Source organism: Tiliqua scincoides, chromosome 4 (assembly GCF_035046505.1).
Source record: "Tiliqua scincoides isolate rTilSci1 chromosome 4, rTilSci1.hap2, whole genome shotgun sequence".
Lineage (NCBI taxonomy): Eukaryota > Metazoa > Chordata > Lepidosauria > Squamata > Scincidae > Tiliqua > Tiliqua scincoides.
In genome coordinates this window covers 21,817,304-21,835,526 of record NC_089824.1, presented here as the reverse complement: position 1 = coordinate 21,835,526, position 18,223 = coordinate 21,817,304, and the positions used below count along the sequence as shown (strand labels likewise).

The 18,223-nt window shown below is 45.0% G+C and overlaps 1 protein-coding gene across 1 annotated transcript in view; it reads right to left on the bottom strand.

Moving 5' to 3' along the window:
- ANGPT1 (angiopoietin 1) overlaps window positions 1-18,223 on the bottom strand; it is a 162,086-nt gene that overhangs the window by 120,403 nt on the left and 23,460 nt on the right. The window lies entirely within an intron of this gene.

The following is an 18,223-nucleotide window of genomic DNA, read 5'->3' as shown; positions in this document are numbered from 1 at the left end:
TTTATCTCCCCTTTGCCTCCCTCACCATCCAGAGGACCAACCGCTTCTCTGGCGGGTTTCCTGCTTCTAACATATTTGAAGAAGCTTTTAATATTCCCCTTAATGTTGCTGGCCATGCGTTCCTCATAGTCTCGCTTGGCCTCCCGTATCACCTTCTTACATTTCTTTTGCCACAGTTTATGTTCCTTTTTATTCTCCTCATTAGGGCAAGACTTCCATTTACGGAAGGAAGCTTCCTTGCCCTTCACAGCCTCTCTAACTTGGCTGGTTAGCCATGCGGGCACTCTCCTGGATTTAGTGGAACCCTTCTTTCTTTGCGGTATACACCTCTGCTGGGCCTCTATTACTGTTGTTTTAAGCAGCCTCCATGCACTCTGGAGAGATTGAACTCTTTTTACCCTCCCTTTCAACCTCCTTCTAACCAGCCTCCTCATTTGGGGGAAGTCTGCCCGTCGGAAGTCAAGGGTTTTTGTTAGAGATTTGCCTGGTATTCTTCCCCCAACGTGCATGTCAAAACGGATTGCACATGATCACTGTTCCCCAATGGCTCAGTAACGTTTACATCTCTAACCAGGTCCTGCATACTGCACAATATTAAATCCAGAGTCACCTGTCCTCTGGTGGGCTCTGTGACTAGCTGCTCTAAGCCACAGTCATTTAGCACGTCAAGAAATCCGGTTTCCTTATCGTGACCAGAACACAAATTGACCCAGTCAATATGAGGATAATTGAAGTCCCCCATGATTACAACCCTGTCCCTCCTTGTCACCTCCCTGATCTGTTTCCTCCTTTCAAGGTCCATGGAGCCATGGAGGTCTTGGGTCAGCTCTACCTCCACCCACTGTTGCCACTGCAAATTTTATGAAGTAGACAGAAAGGACTTTTCCCCTCTCTTTTAACACTAGAACCTGAGGACATTCAACAACATTGATTGATATAGAGGAGTCAGAACAGACAGAAGGTCTTCTTCACACAATACATAATTAGTGCATCTTGGCACCGCAAAATGTAATGCCAGTCACTATCTTAGATGGTTTTAGAAAGGTATTAGGCAAATTATATAGAGTACTAGAGTTGGAGGGACACAAAACAGTCCTGTGTCGCCCCACTTGATACCTTCCTCCAAGTTGATACAGAGCCACTTAATAGCACTTGCGGGGAAAGGGTGTTGAAATAAGTTCTGAACCCTCGTAACAACAGTATCATCAAGCTCACCTTTTACCATTCTATCTAGAATGACATCAAAGGAGACCTTGTCAAATACTTTGCTGAAATTTAAGTACACTATGTCTGTGGCGTTGCCATGGTCTACCAGACTAGTCACTCTGTCAAAGAAGACCATGAGATTTGTCTGGAATCATTTGCTCTTGACAAACCCGTTTGTCAAGGAGCAGGGGCAAGACCCTGTTCATGGATGAGAGATCAATGGCTATTAGCCATGATAACGAAATTGAAACTCCAGTATCAGGGGCAGTATACTTCTAGATATTAGATGCTGGGGAGGAAGAAGAGAGGATGAGCTGCTGCCTCAATGTCCTGCTTATGAGTTTGCCAGAGAAACTCTTTCACCTCATTTAGTACTTCTTGCAACCCCTGCCAGCAGAAATGAGGTCAGTAGAAAGAGCTACAAAAGGGCTGACTGCAATTTCCCTATGAACATATAAAGCTGCTGGGCAACCCAATCTTGAGCTGCCTGACATGTGGGGCTGCAGCAGCACCAAAAATGGCTGCCTCTGCATCCAGCACACTCCAGGCAGCTGCCTACTCCTCCTCAGGAGAGGGGGACTTTTATACCCCTTGGTTGGTTGGCAACCTTCAGTCTCGAAAGCCTATGGTATAAGCCTACAGCACCTGGTATTCCCAAGCGGTCTCCCATCCAAGTACTAACCAGGCCTGACCCTGCTTAGCTTCCAAGATCAGACAAGATCAGGCATGTTACCTCCCCCCGGGTAAAGTGAGTAGCCCCACAATGGGGCTACTCGATTCTACGTTGACCCGAAGGTCAGTTCACCTCCCACCTCCGTCTTGCCCCGCTCCCTTCCCCCAGAGCACCACCTCTCTACCCTCTCCCCACCCCCTCTGCCTCCCCCTGCCCCAGAAAGCCTCCTCCCCACCTCCCCCCACATTTCCACCTACCTCTCTGCTGCTCGGCGGTCCACACTACCTCCAGTGCTCCACTGGTGCTAGCCCAGCGTCGTCCAGCAGAGCACCGGCTCTAGGGCCCGCAAATGTGCCTTATGGCACATTTGCGACAGTGTGCACCGGTGGTGAGCGGGCGCGCACTCCATAGGATTGTGCCCTTAGTCAGCATTGGTCCAACTAGCTCAGTAGATGGCATAAGGATTTCAGACAGGGCCTTTCCCAACCTTACCTCAAGATGCCAAAGATTAAACGTGGGGATTTCTGCATGCAAAGCATGTGCCCTACCTCAGAGTGACAGCCCTGTCCCCATTCCAGATGTGGTCCCTGTTTTGTGTACAAAATTAAGGGAATATTTATTGGAACAGGGTCTCTGCATGGATGGATGTGGAGGTGCAAGTCTTCACATTTGGAAAATGTCCAGAATCTTTCTGCTTATACCAGAAACCAGATTTTATCGGATCAGTTATGCTTCATTTAGGAATAATTAGGATGTGGCTGGGACCTACAGTAAAAATCAAGAGTTGGCAGAACAATTTGTACCCAAATTGTTCCCAATTGTGTAATTAAGCAGGCAAAAAGGCGGGAGGAAGTTTAATAATTTTGATTTTAGCAGAATCCACAATGGCTCTGTCCTGATAGTTTCATTAAATTCCTCAGCTGCACCACCAAATTGTTCTTGTAGTTTGGCCATCCAAGAACCAGATGGTTTTGATACATGGAACTACTTAATGACTTTGAATATTTGGGGGGAGGTAGTGATTTGGATGATGATTACATGCCCTACACCCCAACCTCACACGCAGCTTCAATCCATCAATTATTTCCAGAGTCACATCCTGCAAACAACAAACACAACACAACTGGAGCTTGGCTAACCCCAGTGCACATTCTGGAATGGCTTTAGGAACTCAGATGTCAGTCAGAAAATATGTTCCCATTCCAGTGATTCTGCATCCCACAGATGTGGGCAGCTCCATTCTCTGGAGTGCCAGGGAATGCTCCACACACCAATTGTTTATTTCATGACACGTTACACTAAACATGACCATTTTTCACCTTGGACATTTTTTGCCTCAAATGTGGAGCATTTATTTTTAAATGTTTGTGTAGATCAGGGGTGCCCAAACCCCAGCCCTGGGGCCACTTGCGGCCCTTGAGGAGTCCCAATGCGGCCCTCAGGGAGCCCCCAGTCTCCAATGAGCCTCTGGCCCTCTGGAGATTTGCTGGAGCTCACACTTGCTCAACGCAACTGCTGTCAGCGTGAGGGCGACTGTTTGACCTCTTGCATGATGAGGGCTCCCTCCCCTGCTTGCTGTTTCACATCTGTGATGCAGTAGCGGCAGCAAAGCAAAGGCCAGTCTTGCTTTGTGCAAGGCCTTTTATAGGCTTTGTGCTATTGCAAGACCTTCATTCATTCATATAAGTCCATCTTTAATATATACATTTATGTAAACATATGTAAATTTATTCAAATTTTAAATGTGAATTAATTCTCTTTTTCCCTGCCCCCCCCCCGACACAGTGTCAAAGAAATGATGTGGCACTCCTGCCATAAACTCTGGACACCACTGGTGTAGATGAATAAATGAATGAGTAAAAGAGGTAAATTATGTGATACTTACATCACAATAACTTCTTCCTACCTTCAAGGTCATTCTCTGACCTCCATGACAGAAAGAGTACCAAAGCTCATGTTCCTAAGAGCCCAATCCTATCAAAATCTTCCCCCCTCCCACTGATATAGCTATGCCACTGGCGTTTGCACTGCATCCTGTGTGGGGTTGCAGTTCCAAAGGTTGTTCCTTCACCTGTTTCCAGAAGGGCCTCAAGGAACATTGTTCTGCTTCTGCTTCTGCTGCCTGAATGGGTCTACTTGAACCTGCACCAGTGATTTATCTGGCATTGGTCTAGGCGGACCTGAGAAGGTAGATCTGGGAAGGGGTATAGGTGCCCATCACTGTCAATGCCACCCCCTTTCTGGTCTCAATCCATTCTCTGCCCTGTTCCTCCTGCTCCTCTCCACTTCCGCCCTCTTCAATGACTTACTAGCTCTGGGACTTCTGACTGGGGAAGTCAATAACAGAAGTGAGTCATTATGCTACAATCTGATACACACTTAACTGGGAGTAAGGTCCATTTAACTCAGTGGAGCTTACTTCTGAGTAGGCATGCAAAGGATTGCACATTATACTCACTGAGCTGTTCTTGACTGATAAATATTAATGTACACTGTAAAAGAATTTTCTTGTGTCAGAAGGAGGGTAATCTAGGAGAACAGGTGAGAACTGTGGTGGTGAAGGATGCTGAAGATACACAGAGCCACTTGTAGATAGGAAAGGGGCACGACCCCGGAGTGTGTGCAAGACAGAAAGAGGGCCTCCCTGTCTTACAATATTACATCTTCAAGTTTGTTAAACATTCATACATTTTTTTCCCCATAGCTATTTGTCAGTGAATGCTACTGGTATATGAAGTTGCTCCTGATTCCAGAGAATGAAATTAAGAATTTCTCTCTCTCTTGTCCTGCAGTGGTGGTTTTTGCATTTCATTTTGGGTTCAGTGGCGATTTGCCTCTGAATACAGGTCACAGGAGAGCAGTGGCAGGTGAGAAGAACGTTCTCTGCTGCTAGTGTGCTTCCCAGAAGCTGCTAGTGGGCCACTGCAGGAAACAAAATGCTACATTAGATGGGTCATTGGCTTGCCCAGCAGGTCTTTTCTTATGTTCTTACCACAATTTTTAATTCATTATTTTTAAATGCGTCGTAGCGGTTGCATTGTTGCTTTGGTGGTTAGAGGTTTGGGTTATAACTCACAAAAAAGGCAAGATGTAAGTCCAGTAAGTTGATTGATTGATTTAAGGGCAAACAAACCCAGCCTGGAAGCTCTCTCAGTTTGCTTGCCTGTTGGCGCAAATCATCACTGCACTAAGATGTGCGCTTGGAAACAAATACTGGGATGTCTATGAACTGGCAAGGCAAATATTTCAACTATGTAAATAACATGGCATTATTGGAGAGGCTTTGGTTTCAAGACAATTAGAGTAAGTACATGGGTCTGGTTTTGATGGGCCAGGCAGAAGACCAGGATGAAGTGCTAAATGTGCAAGCAATTACAAACTTGGCACAGTAGCACTATTTATACTTTAGAATGTACATTTGCTGCTTTGGGGAAGGATGTTTACTTAACCAGACGCTATTAAACATGCTGAAGAGTATCACCAAAAGGAAAAAAAAGGCTTTGTACTCCCAAACATCTTTCATTGATGAAATGCAGAATTACTCGGTCATCACAAATGGTAAAGAAAGGCAGATACATGGCTGGCATAGTACAGAAGACCCCTAGGTGTCTTTTACCTCCTCTTAAAAAAAGTCTGTGCTGAAGTGTTAGTGACAGTGAAAAGGTTTTACGGTGCTGAAGGCTGGATTCTTCCATTTATTTACATATGTTACAGTCTACTACATTTTGCCTGTGTCCTGGGAAATGAATTCCATTCAACTACCAGGAACAAGGATGGAGGAAGGGGAACAAGCATATGTAATTAGTCTGTGCCTGTAATTAGTCCCCAGCATGTAATTAGTCTGTGGAACTCCTTGTCATAGAAAGTGGTGATGGCATCCAGCCTAGATGCTTTAAAATTGGATTGGACAGATTTCTGGAGGAAAACTCCATCACAGGTTACAAGTCATGATGGGTATGTACAGTCTGAGATTAGCAGGTCATTCATGATGAGAGCCGGGTAGAAATTTTATTCTGTCATCCAAATCGGTCGCGGATGGCAGTTTTTTCGCCTGCCCCAGATTGATGATGGAGGGAAGGTATATTCAGTAGGTTTCATGCATTAAAAATTGGTTGCTGTGTTTAATAAAGTAGCACATGTTAAACCCAAGTGCAATCTGGTGTCTTCGCTAGGGGGTGGGAGCGTAAATAGAATGCTAGATGCAGGGAGGTGGCAAGCAGATGCAAGTATCTTGTGTGTGCTAGCTGAGGCATCTGGTGGGCCGCTGTGAGATACAGAAGCTGAACTAGATGGGACCTGAGCCTGATCCAGCATGACTCTTATGTTCTTGTGTAAGTGATTTCCACCAATCACCAGAGCTTTTGACACAGATATCACACATTCCCTTTGGGAAAGTGTCGGTAAAATATTTCAGTGTCATTCTACTGATGTGTTTGCTTGTTGCAGTCATTTTGACTATCTTTGTTGAACATGGGGAATTGGGTGGGCATAATCCACTACAGCAGTGTCAAAATGCATATATTTTTCAGATGTGTATTCCCGAAAGGAATATCTGGTGGAGACAGTTATCTGGTAGGTCTCCGTTTTTGCCTGTTTGGTTCCATGGCAATGTGACACCTAATGTCACTTCTGGAAATATTCCCTTCTTCAGATGTATCCACTGTTGCAATAGTATCAGTTAGACAGAGCTGGTACTGCCCCAAAGTCAAATGAGGGTGCTGTCTTGAGCAGTAGAGGTTAGGAGACATGAAACGGGGGCAAACTATTCATTATTTAATTTACATCTTTGACCATATAATGATGGGGAGCCTGACACACACCCCATATTTCATGCTACCCTTGCATTCTTGTGGTTCTCAAGGAAAAACCGAAGCATGGTGCTGCAACTGGTTGTTGTTATTTTGGCCCAGTTTAATCTGTGTGTGTGTGCGGGGGGGGGGGTCATTTTGTAGCTTTGGTCACAAATGGTCTGTTGGGGGTGAAGGCGAAAAGCTGCTCTGAACCTTTAATGAGACAGGCAGCTCATTTATTAAAAATCATAAATATTAAGAGTCAGAAATAAACGGGCAAAGATAAAAAAGATCAGATAAAACAAAAATAAAAACAATCAGATACTTGAGTTGAGAGACAAAATAAGGATCAAGTCAAAGCAGACAGTCCCTGTTTAAAAGACACTTAAGCAGGCTGAATATTCCTGTTTGCCTCCTTGACCAAAGGGGGGTGTTAGCATCAGCATTTAACTCAGCAATTGCTCGAATAAAATGCCTCATCTCTCAAGTCAACCTCCTCCAGTTTTGGAGTGTTGGAGAATTGAGTTACCACATTTCTCATTGCCTAATCCAGAGGTGGCCAAGTAAGTGGATGCAGCCAATGGAAAGGTGAATCCAGATTGCAGTGGGGTACATTAGGTATCATTCTGGCCCTTGTCTGGAAAAGTACCAGAGCCAAATAGTTATGTTGCATTGCCACCCTTTTTCCTTTTTGACAATTTAAGGGTGTTACCAGGTCTTCATGGTCTAAATATGCATGGAGAGCCAGGGTGGTGTAGTGGTTTGGGAGGTGGACTTAGACCTGGAAGAACCGGGTTCAAATCCCCCCTCAGCCATCAAGCTTCCTGGGTGACCTTGGGCCAGTCACTTTTTCTCAGCCTCACCTACCTCACAGGGTTGTTGTGAGGAAAAAAGGAGGGGAGCAGCTGTGTACACCGCCCTGAACTCTTTGGAGGAAGGGTGGTATAGAAAAGTGAAATAAAATTAAAAATAAACATGGGAATGTGAGGGTTACTGAGTTTATCATGGTGAAGCTGCCCATGCAACTAACTAGCTCCATTTCAAACGCAGGCAAAGACTTTACCAAAAGGGTGAAGCAAGCCCATTTACCTCTGACCACTAAGAAGACTCCATTTTGGTTTTTCACTTCAGGTGTCATAATGGCTTGGATCAACTTTTTGAGGTGGGGTGGACAGAATCTTAAACCATGGTTTGATGTCTGAACTAGCACCACTTGATAAACCATAGACTATGAGATTGAATCAGAAGCTGAAACCACAGTTTGAAGTGGGTTTGCAAATTGCAGATTGTCTACAGTGCAGCTTGGTTTTACATCTGAACTGACAATCTATGGTTTGGAACATAGTACTACTCTCAGAGGCTCCTTTGTAGGGTCACATCCGGGGATTCTCAGGTAAAGCAAGAAGAAAACCACACAAACCATTGGCATTTGGAATATCAGTGGTTGTAGCATACATCTTGATGTTATGTTTATGAACCCACCAAATATCTGGAGAATCAGCACTAAATGTTCTGAGAACACTGTCGGATCCGGCCCATAGGGACATTGTCCAAACAGTTCCACTATTGTTTCTGCATGATGCAATAATAAACATCCATGAATTTACTAATTCATGTATGTTTAGGTAAGTTAATGTAGAATTACTTTAGCTGTAATCTGAAGGCCTTAGGGATGGACCTCAACAAGTGGGAAACCCTGGCCTCTGAGCGGCCCGCTTGGAGGCAGGCTGTGCAGCATGGCCTTTCCCAGTTTGAAGAGACACTTTGCCAACAGTCTGAGGCTAAGAGGCAAAGAAGGAAGGCCCATAGCCAGGGAGACAGACCAGGGACAGACTGCACTTGCTCCCGGTGTGGAAGGGATTGTCACTCCCGGATTGGCCTTTTCAGCCACACTAGACGCTGTGCCAGAACCACCTTTCAGAGCGCGATACCATAGTCTTTCGAGACTGAAGGTTGCCAATACAATACAAATACTTTAGCTGTGTTCCATACAGTGTGTCTTATTTGATGTACTTGAGCAAAAGCCAGTGGAACTGAAATATCATTAATTCTCAGTTGACAACTGAAAACATGTACTCAATAATGGGGAGAATTTTCCCACACCATGTCCATGAATCTCCCTAACAAGACTATAACAACCTAATGTTCCAAAAATAATTAAGTTCAAAGAAAGAAACTGTGGGATTAAATGCATATCACCACCACCCCCAGAAGAAATACATATTCAGCAATATAAGTTTGATCTTTAAATGGAGGGGGTAGATTCTATTACTATGTTCACATAAGATCCTGTTGATTTTATTTGCTCTTCAGTATAATTATCAGTCTCATCTTCATCTGCCAGGCAAAGTTAACAGAGACTCAATATACAGTATTCTCAAATGCTACAACATACAAAAGCTTTCAAAAAATAGTCCCATTCCCCTACATCACAATGATTCCAGGAGAGGTTAAAGAGGACTTTAGCATCTATCTGCACCTCCCTAGCAGGACTGGCTCATCCATGAGGTCAACTGAGTCAATTGCCTGAGGCAGCAGATTGGAAGGGGGTATCTGCCTTTGCATCTCTTTCCCTCCCATTCCTTGGAAGTGATAAGGACGAGGGAAACAGAGGAGGACATATGAAGGAGAGGAGCTTCTAGAACACTGGAACACTAATGCTCAAAGTGGAAGGTCATGACCCATCATGGGAACTGAAAACAGGCCATCCCCCTTAAGGGGAGTGACCCAGGAATGGATGCCCTGGCAGTGCCGCAGTGATCGCCGCACCACAGGCACGCAGAGGTTTGTCTCTCTCTATCTGGGAGGTCAGCAAGCCTCAGAGTGGGTCTGGGAGGGCCATAGTCCCCTCTGTGGGTCTCCCACAAGTGTCTTATCACTCCGAACTGCAGGTCGGAGGGATAAAATCGGAGGACTAAAGGGGGCTGCGGGTCTCCTGGACCCTGTCTGAGGTTTGACAACTCCCCCCCCCCCCGGTAGGGAGACGAGCCTCTGGATGCCGGCGGTACCTTGATCACTGTGGTGCTGCTGGGGCAGTTCCCAGCCCTGCAAGCACTTACCAGCGGTTCTCCAACTCCTGGAGGATTTGAGAACTGCTGGACTAGAGTATCTCTGAGAATGCTCCTCCCATTCACATTTCCATTCTGTTTCCCTCTTCCTTCTAGAGGAAGAATGGGAAGACGAGGTAGGGTATGAGGGGTGTGTGTAACTTTTGGTGCTCTGGGGTCAATCCTGCTCCTTAAAAAGGCCCAGCTCACACACTGGAACTGATGGTTTAGTGATTAATTCTCTGTGCACATCATCATTGGCTGGCTGAACCATAAGTCTAATTCTGTGGTATTGCTCACGTTACAGTACTTAAAATGGACTTTGCATCCCCTTAGAGAGTAGCCTAGACAGTGAATGGTGCACAGCCGCCAACAGGTCAAATTTCATGTCTCACACACAAACTGTGGAAAGACCTAAAAGAATGAGCAAGACCAAATCGAGCCTTGTTGTCCAAGAATAAAATCTATTCCTTAATAAATAAAATAAACCCAAGCACACTGCCTAATGCCATCCTTGATACTGAGACTTTTGCTCAGAGAGAGATGAGGAACAGGAGAAGGAGCCCTCACCATGCTCCACCGCATCATTTTATCAAACCCAGAAGTGTGGGAGTTCTGGTTTTATTTAAAGGGACCACACACACAAAGGATCTCCTTTATCCGTTCAGTCTTAGAGAGACTAAGAGACTAAGTAAGTCTAAGTAAGAGACTAAGAGACTAAATAAACCCGAAAGGCCTACATTTCTGGGTTTGAGTAAACCATGAGAGGAGCATGGCAAGGAAGCAGACAATCCACTTCTCAAGTGAGCAGGAAGTGGATCAGTGTGGCTTGCATCTGTGGCAGGCTGGAAGGAGATCATGGTAGCCAGAGTAAAGAGCCCCCCAAACTGTCACTCCTTCTGTTACCTGCCCTGATGCCCAGGTGGTTTCATGGTTGGGCTGGCAGTGCGTGAGGTCCCTTGAGTTCCAAGTGAAGAAGATGGAGCCTGAAGTGAATCAAGGTCACCAGGCTTTGGTCAGAGAAATGGACAAGGGCCAGACTCTCAGGATTTATACCAAGCCAATTCAGACTTCATACTACCTGCAAACTATAGGGGTCAATGTTGCAGTCCCCTTTTGCGTTCCAAGCACACATAGTCCACAAAGATAATTGCCATCCTTCCAGGACTGGCCTGGAGTCTCCAGGAATTAGCTTCAGGAAAATACTGAAAGCAATCCTGAAGATTTTGTCAGAGCTTCCTTGGTTGAATGACATTATAATATGTTCGGGGAAAGAAAAATCTCCAAAAACAGCTTTGTCTGAGTTGTCAATTCTATCCACAAAAGCTTCCTACGCTAGGTCCCAGCCCAGCTGAGCCTCAAGACCGTGAAGCTGCTGATTCAAGCACTGCAGTCACTGACAAAGCTCTTGGCAACCTCGAGGCTTTGCTGTCCCAGAGCGACAGAGACCAAAAGCCTGGAGATTTATGGAGGGCTTTGTGGGCCTCTATGCCTTTGCTGGTGGCCTGTGTTTGTCTTGGTGGGTTGCAAGGTGCTAGCCTACTTTACAACTTTCACTCAGACACACTCCACCATCTGTCTTCTCCACTGTGTGGGTTAGAGTCCGAAGTGAAAAAAGATACACTGAAAGCCAGCTTGTTGCAATGGAAAATCCTAGGCAATGTTTAATTTTAGTAGGTGATGATTTGTTGCCCTATATAAATTAGTTTTCCTTTCATTCCCTTTCATGATCCTCATTTATCTTTTGTTGTATCTATGAAATCCCCATCCTGTTTTTAATCCTGCAAGACCTATTAAAAAATTTGTATTGGCAACCTTCAGTCTCGAAAGACTATGGTATCGCGCTCTGAAAGGTGGTTCTGGCACAGCGTCTAGTGTGGCTGAAAAGGCCAATCCGGGAGTGACAATCCCTTCCACACCGGGAGCAAGTGCAGTCTGTCCCTGGTCTGTCTCCCTGGCTATGGGCCTTCCTTCTTTGCCTCTTAGCCTCACTGTAGGGTATTTATGTATTGCATGAGCACGAGCCAAACGATGGAAGGAAAGGATTATGAAAACCCTTTCCTGGGGTGTCTCCATCCATAGAAGATGTCAGCACTATCTTGTCAAAAAGAAGCCCATACGATTCATGCAACCAGCTACAGTTGTAGTTACAACCGAGGAGGAAAAGGAGAAAGCAGGCCCATGTCTTTAACAGAGGACTTCATTTGATGGTGGTAAATGCAGGAAGTGGACCAAGGATGCACAGAACTCTATGGTGTAGCTGCCACGGGATAGCCTAATCCTATGCTGCTTGCCTGTCCCGTGGTACAGTGGCACCATCTCCTGGTGAAGTGCCTGAAAGAGGCAGGCAGGATCTACCATCAATCTCTACCTTCACCTCCATCGAGTGACACTCTCTGCCCATTCGCTTTCTCTTTTTGGCCACTGCTCAATCTTAATAGCTGAATAAGAACCAAATCCTATGCAGGGCTACTCAGAAGTAAGTCCCATTAGCGTCAATGGGGTTTGCTCCCAGGAAAGTGTGGATAGGATGGGCTGTCATGCATTGAATCACCCCATACACATCACCACTGATTTCCAAATTTTAATAGAATATTATTTAGTGTCAACCCTGTCATTCCCCCCTCCTGTGTGTTTCATTATTCCTTTACTGTTGCTGTAGCAGCTCTAAAGTGCTCCAGGTTTGGTCTGTGTGGCCCTTGGCCTGACTTACTTGCCAAGATCACATTCTCTCTAGCAACATTTCCAAGAGATGTTCCTAGAGATTACTCTCTGCTTCTTGTTCCTGCCTTAGTTTATGCCTTCTGGCTTTAATGAAAGGTCTAAATGTCCTTCAGGTCATTTGGCTAGCCATCCACTTTGGAACACAAAAGCTGTTGCCAGGTTGCTGGCAGTCTGAATTTTACAAATGTCTCTCCCTTTTTTGCCCTATTATCTTTCTAGCAGACCTCGATGACACTCACTCCAAAAAAATACTTGCAGTGGCTGCCAGGACATCCCCCACTTGTCTCCTTTGCCAGTGAAACCAAAGAGTAATGAAGACAGCAAGTTTTCGACCTTGTCAAGCGATCCAGTTTTCCAAGTACTTTGGGGGTCTCTTCCTAGCTACTGTAAGCAATCGCTCTTCAAATAAATGCTACCAAGGACAATTTCAAATTCTGAAAGCAAACCCAGGCAAGAAGAACGAAAGCCTTGCTGAAGTGTCGAGACCTCGGTTAACACGTATAAATATGACACAGTGCAATATTTATGTGGTTGAACTAGGCTTATATATGGTTCCCAGGAGGAGGAGTCACAATCTTCAACAAACAAGTTGCTGGAAGGTCAGACTGGGACAGACTCACCCAGTCTACTAAAAACTTTACAAAGTTAGGAACCAAGCGAAATAGGAATCACTGCTATGGCTCAAATGGCTGGAGTTCCCAGCTGCAAACTGCCAATGCATTGTACCTAATGAGAGCACCGCTTTCTAAAAAGGCATTTCATTCAAAGACCTGACAATGTTCCAGCACCAGCTGACTGCTGCTGTTCTTCGGTCATGCTTCACTCTACCATTTGTTGCCTGACAATGTTTCTTTAAAAAGTGTGATGTGTGACACACTTGTATAGAGTGGATGTGCTCCAGGACCCCCCCCCCCCCCACCATGGATGCCAATTTCCACAGATAATCAGATTTGTGGTAGGCCGTCACAGGGAAGCCTCCTTGGGGAGGTTTTCCCTGAAAACCAAATTGCCTCCTGGATGCCCTCAGGAGGCCTTCTGAGGCCCGGGGAGGCTGCATGCAGCTTCCCTGACCCTCAGAACACCTCTTCACTTCTGGTCACATCCAGGAGGTCCCTGAGGCCCTCCAGCTGAGGGGTCAGCACCTGCATTGAGTCCAATCTGCAGGTTCCAAACCCAAGGATAAGGAGGGTCCACCGTACATGTGTATGTGGTGCTGGGTGCCTAGGGTGTCACTAGGGTTTGAGTCACCTGGTGCGGGAGCCCAGCACATCACCCCCATGATGGACCTCCTCTCATGCAGTGGGCGGGGCAATGCCTTTGGTGGTGGGCATAGTGATATACCATCACCCTGCTCCCACTGAGTTTTTTTGGCTATAACTTTTGACAGAATAGAGGTATTTCAGAGTGGTTTGTTTCATTACATTCTGAATGAAATTATGCATTGAATGCTGTATAACATGATGGTATTATTCGAAAATACCACAATTTTAAACATTTTGACGAGTAGTGGTGTCACTCCCCCGGTGCACATCACCCAGTGTGACCCTCAACGCCCCCCCCCCACAACCTTCTAGTGACACCACTGCAGGAGAGCACAACCCAGGCCAGTGCTATGACTTTGGATTCAGACTGGTGGCAAAAGGTCTCAGATCTCACAGGTCTCAAGGCCACACTTTGGACTGTCAGACTTTGGTCTTTGGCAAAACTAGCAATCAGCCCACAAAGCCCCTCTCTATGTTCCTGTCTTGTGTGCAGTCAAACTGACCACATGCTTAATGCCTCCTTCTTCTTCTTGCTGTGTGTGCTGTATCTGTATTCATGTGAATCTAGACTCTTGGTCTAATTTTTATTGCTTTTATTGCTTTAGGTCAGTGTTTCTCAAACTGTGGGTCGGGACCCACTAGGTGGGTTGCTAGCTAATGTCAGAGGGTCCTCATTCATTTCAATATTTTATTTTTAATATATTAGACTTGATGCTACCATGGTATATGACTGCATTTGGGGAAATGTTGCAGATCCGTACTTTTAACAGGCTACTATATACATGCTTTTAACAATAGTAAATGGGACTTAATCCTGGGTAAGTGTGGGTAGGATTGCAGTCTAGGATTATTAAAAATCTTCCTGCTTGATGATGTCACTTCTGGTCATGGCATCACTTCTGGTGGGCCCTGACAGATTCTCATTCTAAAAAGTGGATCTCAGTGCCAAAAGTTTGAGTACCACTGCTTTTAGGGAAAGCCTGAGAAAGCCCCAGGTTTCCAGTTTGGGCTTTCTTGATCATCACATCAATTGCTTGAACAGCTGAACTGTCGAGTTGTATAATCGGCCCCAAGTGTTATGGGGCTGTGGGCATTTGGCTCTTTTATGTAGCACAGAATAAAGATGCCAAAATTGTGCAGCTTAATAAGGTCACCTTTTAAAGCATCCAAAGGAAAAACACCACACATTTGTAGTGCTTTAAAAATATGAGCTCTTTTGCTTTTCCCTGAGGTGATTAAGCAAGATGTAACATGACTCATTCTTCCGAGTTAATTACGTCAAGTCTCTCAATTTTTATGAATCACTTGGACAAGTGATCAGCGCTGAAGGTGCAAAAACTCTGCTTTATCTGTCACTGCTTTTAATCACAGCCAAGAGGAATTTCATTTCTCGTAAATTACACAACATATTGTATGATGGTGTCAACAGGTTTCATTTCCCACTGAGATGCCTAAAGATGAATGCGCCAGGCTGTTACCTCAAGACGTACAGCAGAAAGGCAACGCAAACCATCGACTGGGAAAGAATGAAAAGTGGCCCCTTGTATGTAGATTTGACACTTAATAAAAATAGGAATTGTAAAGGACAACAATATTACAAATGCTTGACATTAATTCAAGGAATCTGCATTTTATTCATGATCGTGACTTAGGGGTCAGACTTAGAGACCTGGAATATCCAAGTTCAACTCCTGTCTCAGCCATGAAGCTCCCCAGGTGACCTTGGACCGGTCACTACCTCTCAGAACTCTCACTGGACGGGGCACCAGCAAAATTGGCCGGAAAGGGAGTCCAGGTGTACCGAGCTGGTAGAACTTGGCTCCTGCCTGGACTACTGGTTGAACAGACCTGGGCTCCCATTTCAGCTAATAACACCAAGTCCAGGTGGGAGCCCAGGTCTAGCTGCCCAGTGAACATTGGCCATGGAGGTAATAAATTAAATTGGGAGCCCAGGTCTACCCACCTGATTGACTGGGCTCTGGAGTTGGCAGTGATCATGCCCCCCCCAACACAAAAACTGTATCCGCCCCTGTAGTGTGGGAGATGCTGCTGCAATGTGTTTGTTCCATACTGCACTGATTATATGAGAACAGCCTATGATGCCACTCCTTGATTCTATACTGTGAACATAACATCAGAAGGTGCCCACCTTCCTAGTTTAGCAAATGTCAGCTGCATCACCAAATGCCGAATACAAAAGAAAAGTTAAAGCAACTACCATTTAACCAAGAATGTGTCTGCTGTAACAGTCAGAGTACCAGCACCAAACAAGGCATAAGTGACACTCATTTCACCTACTTCAGTTTGAAACTCATGATACTATCAAGGCAGATTTCCATTCCATCCAATTCCATTCACCATTTCATTGTGAATTTAAATCCAGTATTAACACCAGATATTCCTGCACTCTGCCACATATCATGCTGAACATATATCATTCAAATGTCAGAAATCAAGGTTTAGATATCATTGTTAAATCCTTTCGGAGAACCACAGATCTTCATAGGAGCATTAGTTCATTAAAAGAGGGTCACTATCTGTCCACATAGACAGACTCAAAATATGATACTTAAAGGAAAGCCATGCTTCTGGTTTTCTCAGCTTAAGAACATAGCAATTGTTTTACAAGGCCATTGTGTTCTTGTAAAAATAACACTGAGAAAAAGTTGGAGAGTTTTAGCGAGTATCTGATTTCCTTACCTACATATCTGATAGCACGGTTAGAAAAGATCAGTTCCTGACAGCTTGATTGAATTTTATAGATTAGAGTCCTGAACGTACATAGCATCCTGTCAGTATGAGGTTGAAGTAATGGCTTGACTGTACAGTACCCATTTCCATTGTTTCATGACCTGTGATCAGAACAACTTGCAAGCATCTCCCAGTTTTGTTTATCCACGACGGCAACAAGGTCCACCTGGTTCCCATAACAATTCAACTCTCCTCTGAAAAATTCAAGCCAAAGGGGAAACTGTAAATAAGAAGGTAAGAGCATAAGAGCCCTGCTGGATCTGGCCAAAGGCCCATCTAGTCCAGCTTCCTGTATCTCACAGTGGCCCACCAAATGCTTCAGGGAGCACACAAGATAACAGACACAACCTGCGTCCTGGTGCCCTCCCGCTACATCTGGCAATCGAGGCAGCCTGCCTCTAAAACCAAGAGCTTGCACGTACCTACTTTGACTTGTAACCCGTCATGAACTTTTGCTCCAGAAATTTGTCCAATCCCCTCTTAAAAGCATCTACGCAAGATGCTATCACTACTTCCTGTGGCAAAGAGTTGCGCAAAGAGTTAGTTGCCACAAACTAACCGTGTTCTACTCTGAAATAGCTTGGTAACATTTATTTGTTTGCTATTCTAAGGGATGCACTCCTTACGTCTTCATGACGTCTCCTGGCAGAAAAAAAAACCAATGACCTGAAATAATGACAAACCACAGGCAAATTTGCTCAGACTCTAGTTTGGACATCGCCAAGGAAAAAGAATACTCTGGTGGAAAAAATGTCATTCAATAACTGAGGTTCACATGACAAATGCAGTCCACTTCCTAGGCCAAGCTGCTATTCAGAAACACTCTGAATAGTGGCCACTCTGAAATTTGGTCAGCTGAAGTGAAATTACACATGTTTGGGGGTTTCATGCATCAAAGAATTCTAACTCTGTGGGCAATCCTTCCATTCCTAAAAAGAGAAAGCAGACATTATGCTCCGGATACTCTTGCTCTTTGGATGAGGATTCATTCATTCTTCCTCCATTCAATTCAGTGGGTTTCTCTTGGCACCAATTCATTGCCTGCAGCTTGGGTTACTACTGAAGGTGATTTCAGATGTAAATTTGACCTGATTTCCTTGTGTTTGAGAAGGCTGCTTTCTTTTCAGGAAATGAATGCATCCAGCCTTTGTGAGACAAGCTAAAGCAATGGACTCAAGTATGCGTTGCTTAGAAATGCTTTAACACAAATACAGCGGGAATAGAGATCAAAACCATCATCAGTCACCAGTTCAGTAAAAAAAGAGATAGCGCAACTAAATGCTTGCATTACAATGGCAGAAATCAAAAGGCCAGATGGGATCTGATCCAGCCGACATGGAAATCTCATCCATGCATTTAACTGTATCTCTTCCTACATCCCTTTCCCTATAGATTCACCCATGTAATCATGAGTACTGTTTCACTTTACTGGAGAGAATGAAATAACAGACCAGCAGGAGGTCTGGTTGAGCTGCCGCCTTGTATGCCTGAAGATCTGAGGCTGCCAGTTCGAGACAACCAGAAGTATCTGAGAACTGACAACACGATGATATACTGATGAACTGACCCTCGGTGGCAGAGTTGCCTTCAAGTGGAGCGTGGGAGGCGAAGGGCCAGAGAGAGGCCAGACCAAGAAGGAATCCAGCTGGAACGAGGAGTTCTATGAAAGACTAGAACTATTCAATTGTAAAAATCACTACGGGGGCTTAGAACAGCCTGCCTATGTAAACTGCCTTGGATTAAAGTCTGAGGAGAAATCTGACGACCAAA